Here is an 11,536-nt window from a genome sequence, read left to right as displayed (position 1 = left end):
ACTGAAAAACTTTTGCCAAAATGCTAACAGCACTCTTGGCTGTTATTGGCTCATTTTTAATGCAGGTGAGTAAATAGTGTAGAAAGGCTACAAAACTAGGCTGGAGTTTGATTTGATTTTGATTTGATTTTATTGATTAGCATTCAAATTCAAATCTCAGTGAAAACAGTGAGAAAAAAAAACAGTGAAAACAGAACAAAAATCTACCATAAAGAAAGAAAGCATGAGACAAGGCTAATCAAAAGGTATTGGCTGGAAGCATTTGCTTATTACGCCAACCCTTTTCACAAAATATCTTTTTGTATGCAGCTCCTGTACACAGGGCTTGAAGAAAATAATAAAACAAAGCAAAAACCAAACCAAACAAACAAAGAAAAAAAAAACAAAGAAAAAAAAAACTTTCCACCTTAGATAAGTAACTACATCAAAGCAAAAGAATCAAGAGGTTGGTTTTTTTTTCTCCTTTTTGCACTTTTCATTCTTGATTTATATATTTTTCTAATACTCTATTTTTAAACATGTTTTTAAACAAGGAAAATGAACTACACCTTTTTAAATCACTGTCATAACTATTCCACAGTTTAACTCCTCTAACAGAAACACATCTCTGCTTTATATTTGTCCTTATCTTGTTTTTTTTTAAAGAAATCTGTTCCCCTTAAGTCATATTGACTCTCCCTGACTTTGAACAGTTTCTGAGTACTGGGGCAAAGCAAGTTATTTTGTGCTTTATACATTATCTGTGCCATTTTATATTCAACTAAATCATAAAATATCAGGGTATTCAGATTAATAAACAAAATGTTAGTTGGTTCTATATAGTTTGATTGGTTTATAATTCTTATAGCTCTTTTTTGTAACTTGAAAATATGAAGAGTGTTCGTTTTATATGCATTACCCCATATCTCCAGACAATAAGTCATATATAGAAGCAACAGAGTACAATAAAGTGTGTATAATGATTTTTTGTTCAGGACATGCTTTGTTTTATAGAGAATAGCAATGGTTTTTGACATTTTTGTTTTCACGTGGTTTATATGAGACTTCCATCTCAGCTTATCATCAATCATCACTCCAAGAAATTTATTTTCGTACACTCTTTCAATTTCAATTCCATTAACCCTTATTTTAGACACATTTTTCACTTGTCTAATGCCAAAAATAATCAATTTTGTTTTCTTTATATTTAATGATAACTTATTTACATCAAACCAGTTTTTAAATATATTTAACTCCTTTTCCGCTGTAGTCAGAAGCTGTTCTAAGTTTTTACCTGAGCAGTACAGAGTGGTATCATCAGCAAACAATACACATTTTAACAGTTTGGAAACACTACATATGTCATTTATATATAATATAAATAATTTAGGGCCCAGCACAGAGCCCTGAGGAACACCACAAGTTACCTTCAACTGCTTAGATTTTACATTATTGAATTCGACATATTGATATCGTTCATCCAGGTAACTTTTCATCCACTTGTATGCTATCCCTCTTATGCCATATCTCTCTAGTTTATTCATTAATATAGAATGATCAATTGTATTGTAATGTATGTTTGCACTGATTGCCGATCACGCTTCAACTGAGTCGTCCTCGGTCAGAAGGAATGGTACTCCACAGTGATGTAGTTCAAATAACTTTACTAAGGAGGTGGCAGATGACATCAACAGGATGTACAGCGTTGGTAGGGAGGCATTATAGGATTCACATGCAGGTAAAGGGGGTGTGAGTGTGTCTATGGGTGTGTGTGGTCATCTGTAAACAGAAAAACAAACATTTGTATTAACCACTATGGATAGCAGTGTACCCCTTCTACAGTACTGTGGGTTTCCAGCGTAATGTTATACAATCTGCCATAACCTCATGGCCACTAGATGGCACCCTAAGACCATAAATGAATTTCTGGCTCGTATATACATTGGCAACCCAGACCTCTGCAGATTACGATTCAGAGAATAAACATAGTAAATAGTTACATCCGCCTACAACCACAATACTTGACAGTAAGTCGTATATGAAATGAAACATGGGCTGAACACAAGGCTGCCTGTAGTAGGCCAAAAAAACGCATCTTAGCGATAGCAACGGGACTAGCTTCTTACATAGCAAATTACACAGATAAAGTCAAACAAGCATCACTCTCATCTTACAATACTCACATGGTAAGCACGCACACAGTATTAACTCACACAGGAATGCAAGTAAATACGTTATCCTCCGACACACCTCTCATCTGTGCAGAACTGCGCTGAACACGTTCCCAACCGGAAGTACAGATACCGAGGTGCATCATGGGTAACGTAGTATAAACAGTTACAATGAGCAAGCGGACTTTTAACAGCCGCCCCTGTATTTGTAGGCAAATACACTCCCGCTAGAGTCCTTCTATTTTGAAACAGTGTCATGTGAGTCCTCAGGAACTTCGGGAAGTTCTACCAGCTTAGTTACCGGGCGAACATAGGTACTGTCTTTAACTTTGACCTCGGCGGCTCGAACAACGCCATCAATCCCTGGGAAAACTTTGACAATGGTACCACAGGCCAAAGGCCTCTAGGCAAGTTATAGTCCACAATCATAACAGCTTGTCCCACAGCCATGTTGTCAGTGGACTTCCTCCATTTCTGTCGGAGTTGCAGTCCTGGGAGGTAGTTCTGTATGAACCGCTTCCAGAAGTGGTCGCTGATGACCTGACTGTGCCTCCATCTTCTGTTCGAAAGAGTGCCTGAGGGGCCGTAAACTGCCTGGGGTAGTGCCGAATCATGCCGCCCCATCAAAAGAAGATTTGGTGTGATGGGATCTGGGTCAGCTATGTCAGCCGATGCATAGCCGAGCGGCTTTGAGTTCAAAATGCCCTCAACCTCTATGAGAGCAGTGAGTAGGACTTCTTCCGCCACAACTTGGTCCTTCAGGACTACTTGCAGAGCTGACTTCACTGCTCTGATTTCCCTTTCCCATGCTCCTCCGAAATGAGGAGAGTGTGGGGGATTGAAGCAGAAGTTGATAGTCTGCTTGGCCAGTTGCTGCTTGAGGTCCGGCTCCATGTTTTCAAACGCCGTTTGGAGTTCTCTGTGCCCACCTCTGAAATTGGTCCCTCAATCAGACCACATCTCGTATGGCTTTCCTCGGCGTGCAATAAATCTGCGTAATGACATAAGGAAGGAATCGGTGTCAAGACTAGGGAGGAGATCAAGGTGCACGCATCTGGTTGTAAGACACTTGTAGATAATTCCCCAGCGTTTCTCTCTTCTACGACCTATCTTTATCGTGTATGGCCCAAAACAGTCTACGCCCGTTGACCAGAACGGCGGCTTATAGAGTCTCAGCCGTGATGAAGGTAAGTCAGCCATTTTGGGTGTAGAAGGCGAGGCGCGCCATCTCCTACAGTCCACACACTGGTGCTGATGCTTCTTAATGGCTTGACGTCCTCTGAGAATCCAATAGGTGCGCCGTATTTCGCAAACAGCCTCTCTGCACCTGGATGAAGGAGCTGGTCATCATAAGTTTTTATGATGAGCTTGGTCAGGGGATGTTCAGCTGCTAATACGATGGGATGAATACTGTCTGGATCTAAGTCTGCAGCTCGACGGAGGCGGCCTCCGACTCTGAGGAGACCGGGTAAGACTGTCATATTCAGGGGACAGCACGCTAAGACGGCTGTCTGAGCGGACTGGGTGCCCGATCTGGAGGGCTCGGGCCTCCTCTGGGAAGCTGTCAGTCTGAGCCGAGCGAAGCAGCATGGTCTTGGTTTCTAGTTGCTCCACTGCTGTAATAGGAGCGTCAGCCGCCCCGTGTTGGGTCTGTATGTAGCAGCAATCAGCTCATCTAGCGTGGCATACTGTGTTGGATCCGGTAAGGTCGGGGATGCAGAAGCGTGCCCACAGAATGCAGTCTTCCTGAGCTCTGCCTCACTGCATGCCGGGAACTCTGTTGGAAACTTAGGCCAAGTGTCAGCAGTTTGTGACAGAAAGGGTGGACCATGTGACCAACGATTGCAGACAGTTAGGTCAGCGAGATGTTTCCCTCTGGTGATGTCATCAGCGGGATTGAGGTCAGAGGTCACATACCGCCACTGTTCAGGAGATGTCAGCTCCTGTATTTCACAGATTCTAGTCCCCACGAATACCTTATAGCGACAGGAACAAGACTGGATCCACTGCAGCACCGTTGTAGAGTCTGTCCACAGGTAGATCGATTGCAGGAGAATGGTGAGCTCTGTCTGGAGTAATTTGGCCAATTGGGCTCCTGTGAGTGCTGCGCAAAGCTCCAGCCGGGGCATTGACACCTGTTTGCGTGGGGCCACTCTGGAGCGAGCCATCAGGAATGATGTGGCGATGGGCAGTTGTTGCTCGATTACTCGGAGATAATCCACAGCCCCATACGCCTTTTCTGATGCGTCACAGAATATGTGAGCCTCGTATGTCACATTGCTGGAGTTGTGAGAAGGAGCGTAGCAGCGGGGAATGGTGACATGCTGAAGGTGTGACAGTTCGCCTTCCCACTCAAGCCAGGACTTAAGTAGATTCCCTTCGATGGGCTCATTCCATCCTCTCTCTGTGCTCCACAGGGCCTGTACAATCAGCTTGGCCCTTGTAGTGTAGGGACAAATATAACCTAGGGGGTCATACTGGGTAGCTAGTACCTTGTACACGTTGCGCAGCGTGACCGTGGAGTAGGTTATAGGGCGGTGCTTATATCCCAGGACATCTGTCGGGCAGTGCCAGCTGAGTCCTAATGTTGACTCTTGTGGGTCGAGACTTTTGAAGTTCAGCCAAAGCTCGCAGCTCTCTGATCTAGCTGAAGCGGGCAGGTGAGCAACTACTTCGGGCACGTTGCTCGCCCACTGACGTATCTCGAATCCTCCTTGAATGAGTAAATCTCTCATTCGGTCGATGAGCTGCTTTGCTTCTTCTGGGTTGGACAGGGACTGTAAACAGTTATCCACATAGAAGGCTGTGTGGACAGAGTCACAGATGTCCTTGTGGGTGTCTTTGTGCTCCCTTGCATGTCTCTGTAGGGCGAAAATAGCACAACAGGGGCTACATGTCGTTCCGAAGGGCAAAACTCTCCACTCATATACGTCTGGGGGCCGGTCAGTTCACAATCCTCCACAGAAACCGTAGCAGAGGACAATCCTCTGGGAGCAGCCGAATCTGGTGAAACATGGCTTTGATATCTCCACTCACAGCTACAGGGTGTTGGCGGAAGCGGAGTAATACCCCCAGCAGAGTGGGCCCCAAGGGAGGTCCCTGGTAAGAGGTAGTGGTTCAGGACGGCCCCCTGAAACTCAAACGAACAGTTGAAGACCACCCTAGCCTTATTATTGTGATGTACCATGTGATGGGGTACATACCATGACTCGGAAGAGCTATGTGTCTCATCTGGGCTCAGCTTAACAACATAACCAGAATCTACTAACCTGTGGATCTCCTGGCTGTATGTGAGGGTCAGATCAGGATTCTTGGCCAGCTTACGTTCGGTGGATCTGAGGAGGCCTTTTACTGCTTCAGGAGAGACACACATCCGTGGAAAGTCCCTTCTTCTCAGCAGCGGAGTGGCGTATCTCTCGACACCGTCTACTGGGACTCTGATGGTCTTTGTCTCCAACATAGCTACCGCCTCTCTGTCCTCCTTTCACCGTGTGACCTCCTTCTCTGTCCTGTAGGGGGGAGCATCTAGTTGCCACAAACGCTTCACATCTTGATGCAGGGCCTCTGCAGGAGAAAGGCACATGTCAGGCACTGCAGGTCCCCCTCAGATGTAGGCATACTACTGGCCGGCCCCTGGATGGCCCATCCGAGCTTGGTGCAGATAGCTACTGGCCCTTTGGACGACCCCCGAAGGACGGGGCGGACAGGGGTGATGAGATGAGCGTTATCTGAGCCAATCAGCACCAAGGTTGGATCTGGTTAAATCCCTCAATCTGGACTTTCTGTAAGTGAAGATACTTCTTCTTTAGCTGTTCAGCTGGACATGACTGAGTAGCTAGGCTCAGTTGTTGGGCTGTGAAGGCATGTGTTACTTTGTACCTCACTTTGGGCTTAGCCCTTGGTGACACCTGAAATGAGACAAAGCCTCCCTTCATCTGGATTACATCTCGACGGATAGTTCTCAGTGAGAGTGTTGCTTCCTCCTGTTCCAAACCTAGAGATTTAACTGCCGCTGGAAGCACAACAGTCTTCTCTGAGCCGTCATCGAGCACAGCAAATGTATCCAGTGATTTGCCCCCATGATGTAGTTGGATTGGTACTACCTTAAGCATAACACGACCTGAGTGACTTGAATAGTCTAGGTAGACCATACTAGTACTCACAGTTAGTATGTTAGGGTCCCGCTTTCTTGGCCTCAACCAGGTCATGGAGCACCGACAAATGCTGGTCACCACAGGTGCTGCACGGCTTCTTCAGAGTACACTGCTCTGGAGAATGTTTACGGCCACAGCGCCAGCATTTGGCCTTCTCGGTAATCCAGGTAGCCATAGCTTTGAGGTCTAGCCTTTTGAATCCATCACAGCCATTCAGATAATGCTCTGTCCCTTCGCAGTATGGACAATAAGGTTTGAACTTCTGTTTCTTCTTAGGTTGGACTGTCGGATCTGGAGCTGTAGATTCTCCCTCCTGTTTTAGCTTGGCTTGGGCTGGATTTGGGCCGTAGTAGATGGAAGCAGATCTGTTGTGTGGCTTGAGCCCTGCTGAGGCTTTGAGTAGGTTCTTCTCTGGACGTGGCTTGTCCGGGGGCATTTGAGAGGCTTGTCTGGATAGCTGAAGGACTTGGGATTTCCGTTCGAGCCATTCTGAGAAGTCGTACATATTGTATGTTCGGCTGCCGCCACTGCGGATGATCCCCCGGGTGATACAGTACTCGATGAAGTTGTCCCTGTAGTTCAGAGGGAGCTTGGTAAGCAGTCTATCCACATGTGAACCACAATGAAGCTCACTGGCTGCTACTTCATCCATGGTACTGAGAAGCCCAACCAGGCTGGACACCGACAGGGAGAGGTCTTCAATAGCTTGAGAGTCTCCGGCTCTAATAGGGGGGCAGTTTAATATAGTGCTAAGCTCACTTTGGACTAACTGCCTTGGCTGTCCATACCTCTGCTCTAGCGCCCTCATTGCACTAGTGTAGGGAGTGCGGTCGTGAATGTAGCGCTTGGCTACCTGTAGGGCGCTGGGATGCTCTAGATGATCTAGTTAGGACCTGATACTTGTGATCTTCTCCAGATGAGAATATGGCCCTAAGGTGCTGTCCAGCCCTTTCTTTAATAAGGCGAAGTCACTCTCTCTCCCCGACCGGAAGATCACCAGCTTAGGCTTTGGAATGCCATATGAAGATGCCACCATCATCTCCATCAGGTTTGGTAGAGGCGTTCCTGCTGGGTAAATTGTGGCAACCTGTGGATTATGGTGTTCAGCAGAGGAAGATGATGAATAGTTACATCCTGAGGGATAAGGAACATAGTATTTGCCAGCTGGATCGGGCAAAGCTTCAGGATGCAGTATGGTGGGCACAGGGGGATGAGCTTCTGCCCCACTGTGATGGCTGGGGCACAGGTGCTGGTGGACCTGAAGGTTGCTGCAAGTACACAGGATTAGCTGGATGTCTGACTTGGAAGACAGGAGCAGCGGGATGTGACATCTGCTGCAGACTCGCTGGGTCCACAGCCTGTGATAGCTGGTGCATTGAAAGATGAGCATGTTGTAGTGGCTGATCAGCTGGGGATGCAGAATGTAATAGCTGCACCTGGCCTGGCCTGTTTATCAGGGGCTGATGTTCCGATCGCTGATATGAGAAGGGTTCAGCAGTGCATCGTCCAGGTCTCCTGAGTGGCGTCGATGCGGCTACATAAGTGGCAGGGTGCAGCACTGGCTGAATGTGAAGGCTCGCTTTACGGGGAGGTGATGGAGCAGATGTTTCCGCTTGCGTTGGCATGTTTGCAGGTGTTGTGGTGCCCTGCTCTGAGGGACTTACTAGCACAGTTAGTGGCTCTGTGGTATCATGTAACACCTCATTGCTAGGTTGTAGTGGTGCAACTTCTGTTATGGAGGAAATACGTTGGGGTTGTTCTAACGCTCCTGTTTCTGGGGGAAGAGGACTGCCAGGTTTAGAAGCTTGCTCCAAACGCTCCACCCGCTTTAGTAATGTCCCACGAGTTTCCTCCATAGACACTTGCAGTTGAGTCATGTGTTGGAGGTAGGGCTGGGCGATATGACCCAAAATTCATATCTCGATATTTTTTAGCTGGATGGCGATATAAGATATATATCTCGATATATTTTTTTAAAGCCATAAAGTAAGAACAAAAAGAGAGTTCTTAGTCAAAGCTGTGTCCCAGATGTCACACAGGCACTTGTTATTAACATAGAACAGATGTACATAAAATTTACTCAAAAATAAATTATGAGCATTTATTAAATAATAATGCTCCATAAATAAAAGAAAACAATGTTGTTTTTGTGCTAAACAAAAAGCTCACAATTGTGCAGTCAAAATGTAAACCAAAAAGACGCTGAGCACAATAACAAAGACAGATTTCACAGCTGCTCTGTTCCCAACTTCTACTGCGTGACTGACAGCCTGGAGTTTGAAATCCGCTTCGCAACCACATCTCTTAACAGGTGCCATTTATGGTCCTTATACACAGTAGGGTAATATTACGTTGAAGCACAGTACGTATCACTCCGCGAGGCTCAGCTGTAATGCTCCGACAATCCATCAAGCGGTGCAGCTCCGTAGCTTACCAAAGTCGTACTAAAACATTTTTTCACAGATTGCTGAGCGCCGTGTTCCACATAAAATCGGTTCGCAGTCATCAAGCACAACCAGAATTCATACATAAGGCGCGCTGTCAACTTTTGAGAAAATGAAAGGATTTTAGTCCGTGCAGCACCTCTGGGCTGCATGGCGTTAGCGTGGTTAGCTCGTTAGCGTGGTTAGCTAGCTTACACGTTGACGCCGTCCAGCCCCACGCACGGGGCGATGCGCAGTAACTCGTTAACGGAGATTTGCCGTGTCCATCTTGTCGCTTCCTGCAGGTGAAGCGATGGGGGAGGAGGGGAGGCCGAGTAACGTTGCTTAAAGACTAAAGTGGACGAAAGAGAGGCAAACTTGCGGCTCCACAAGTATAATTATAACGTAACATAGACTATATCGATATAAAGGATATTGTCACATCTTATATCTCGTATAAAAATATATCGATATTTTTTAAAACCTGATATATCGTCCAGCTCTAGTTGGAGGACACTGCTCCAAACTGATTCCATCTTCTGCCATCTCTCATCCTCTTCATAGTCGGAGCTGCTTGAACTACTTGGAGCTCTAGATGGCTCGGGTGGCTCAGTTAGGTTGTGCTCATAGTCCACCAGATGTCCCGGAAGTTTCTTCTCCCGCGCTGGACGGGGGCTATTCGATGCACCTCTATCCCGAGGGTTTGCCATCTCATTAACTCAGCCAAGGCGAACTCCGGCTCGAAGGACCACTTGTAATGTATGTTTGCACTGATTGCCGATCACGCTTCAACTGAGTCGTCCTCGGTCAGAAGGAATGGTACTCCACAGTGATGTAGTTCAAATAACTTTACTAAGGAGGTGGCAGATGACATCAACAGGATGTACAGCGTTGGTAGGGAGGCGTTATAGGATTCACATGCAGGTAAAGGGGGTGTGAGTGTGTCTATGGGTGTGTGTGGTCATCTGTAAACAGAAAAACAAACATTTGTATTAACCACTATGGATAGCAGTGTACCCCTTCTACAGTACTGTGGGTTTCCAGCGTAATGTTATACAATCTGCCATAACCTCATGGCCACTAGATGGCACCCTAAGACCATAAATGAATTTCTGGCTCGTATATACATTGGCAACCCAGACCTCTGCAGATTACAACGATTCAGAGAATAAACATAGTAAATAGTTACATCCGCCTACAACCACAATACTTGACAGTAAGTCGTATATGAAATGAAACATGGGCTGAACACAAGGCTGCCTGTAGTAGGCCAAAAAACGCATCTTAGCGATAGCAACGGGACTAGCTTCTTACATAGCAAATTACACAGATAAAGTCAAACAAGCATCACTCTCATCTTACAATACTCACATGGTAAGCACGCACACAGTATTAACTCACACAGGAATGCAAGTAAATACGTTATCCTCCGACACACCTCTCATCTGTGCAGAACTGCGCTGAACACGTTCCCAACCGGAAGTACAGATACCGAGGTGCATCATGGGTAACGTAGTATAAACAGTTACAATGAACAAGCGGACTTTTAACATGTATCAAACGCCTTTTTAAAGTCTATAAATACACCAACAGTATATTCCTTATTATCTATTGCATTAGATATCCCTTCAACAAGTTCCATCACTGCCATTGAAGTGGACCTTTTCACTCTAAAGCCATATTGGTTATCGCTTAGGAGATTATGCTTCTCCATATATTTATCAAGTCTATTAACAAAAAACTTTTCTAAAATTTTTGAGAACTGTGGGAGTAGTGATATTGGCCTGTAATTGGTAAACTGACATCTCTCTCCGTTTTTATGGATTGGAATAACTTTTGCTATTTTCATTTGTGAGGGAAACACACCAGTTTGAAAGGACAGATTACAAATGTATGCGAAAGGTTGCACTATATATTCTATAATACTTTTAACTAATATCATGTCAATACCAAAACAGTCAGTGGACTTTTTATTTTTAAATGTCTTCACAATGTTAATTATTTCTCTATGAGTTGCAGCACCAATAAACATGGAGGACACATTCTGAGTAATATGTTTATTTAGGTCGTTATTATTTCTTGACTCTGGAATTTCTTTTGCTAAATTAAAGCCAACATTTAAAAGAAATCATTAAATTCATTTGCAATGTCTTTAGTTTTATCAAGCACAATATCTTTATCTTTTTTTAAAAAATTCTGGATAATTCTTATTTTTTGAGCCCTTTTTGATTAGACTGTTTAATATCCTCCATGTTTCTTGTGTGTTACTTCTACTTTGCTCCAATAATTTGTGGTAATATTTTTTCTTACTTGTTCTTATAATATTTACTAATCTATTTTTATATAACTTGTACTTTATTTCAGCATCTTTTGTCCTCTGTTTTATGAATCTCTTATATAGATTATTTTTCTTTTTACATGCATCTTCTATCCCCTTTGTGATCCATGGCTTATTTGATCTGTGATGCTTTCTAGTGATTTTCATTAAAGGACAATGTTTAAGTTCACTACCAGCAGTGCAATATATATTATTTCTCCCAGCCAAACTGGAACAGAAGCAAGTGAAAACAGTCTTTTATAGGCCTCGAGTTAAGAGGTGAAATATTTAGCAGTGTCCGTTTTTTTTCTGTTGGCAAAACAAAGATGATAACTGTAATCATCTGGCAGAAAAGTGTTGGTGCAGTCTGCTGTGGGGAAAAGCAGCAAGTCCTCCTGTCCTCTGTCTTCCTCTGGTTCCATAGTTATCTCCACGTTTTTTTCTTCTTCTTCTTAAATCTTTCCCCTGCCTCCCTCTCCTTCCTCCTCTGAT

The sequence above is a fragment of the Mchenga conophoros genome, linkage group LG11, assembly GCF_057382185.1.
Source record: "Mchenga conophoros isolate Kocher_MC1m ecotype Shallow Benthic linkage group LG11, M_conophoros_male_GT1.1, whole genome shotgun sequence".
NCBI classification, from domain to species: domain Eukaryota; kingdom Metazoa; phylum Chordata; class Actinopteri; order Cichliformes; family Cichlidae; genus Mchenga; species Mchenga conophoros.
Note: the sequence above shows the minus strand (reverse complement) of the source record.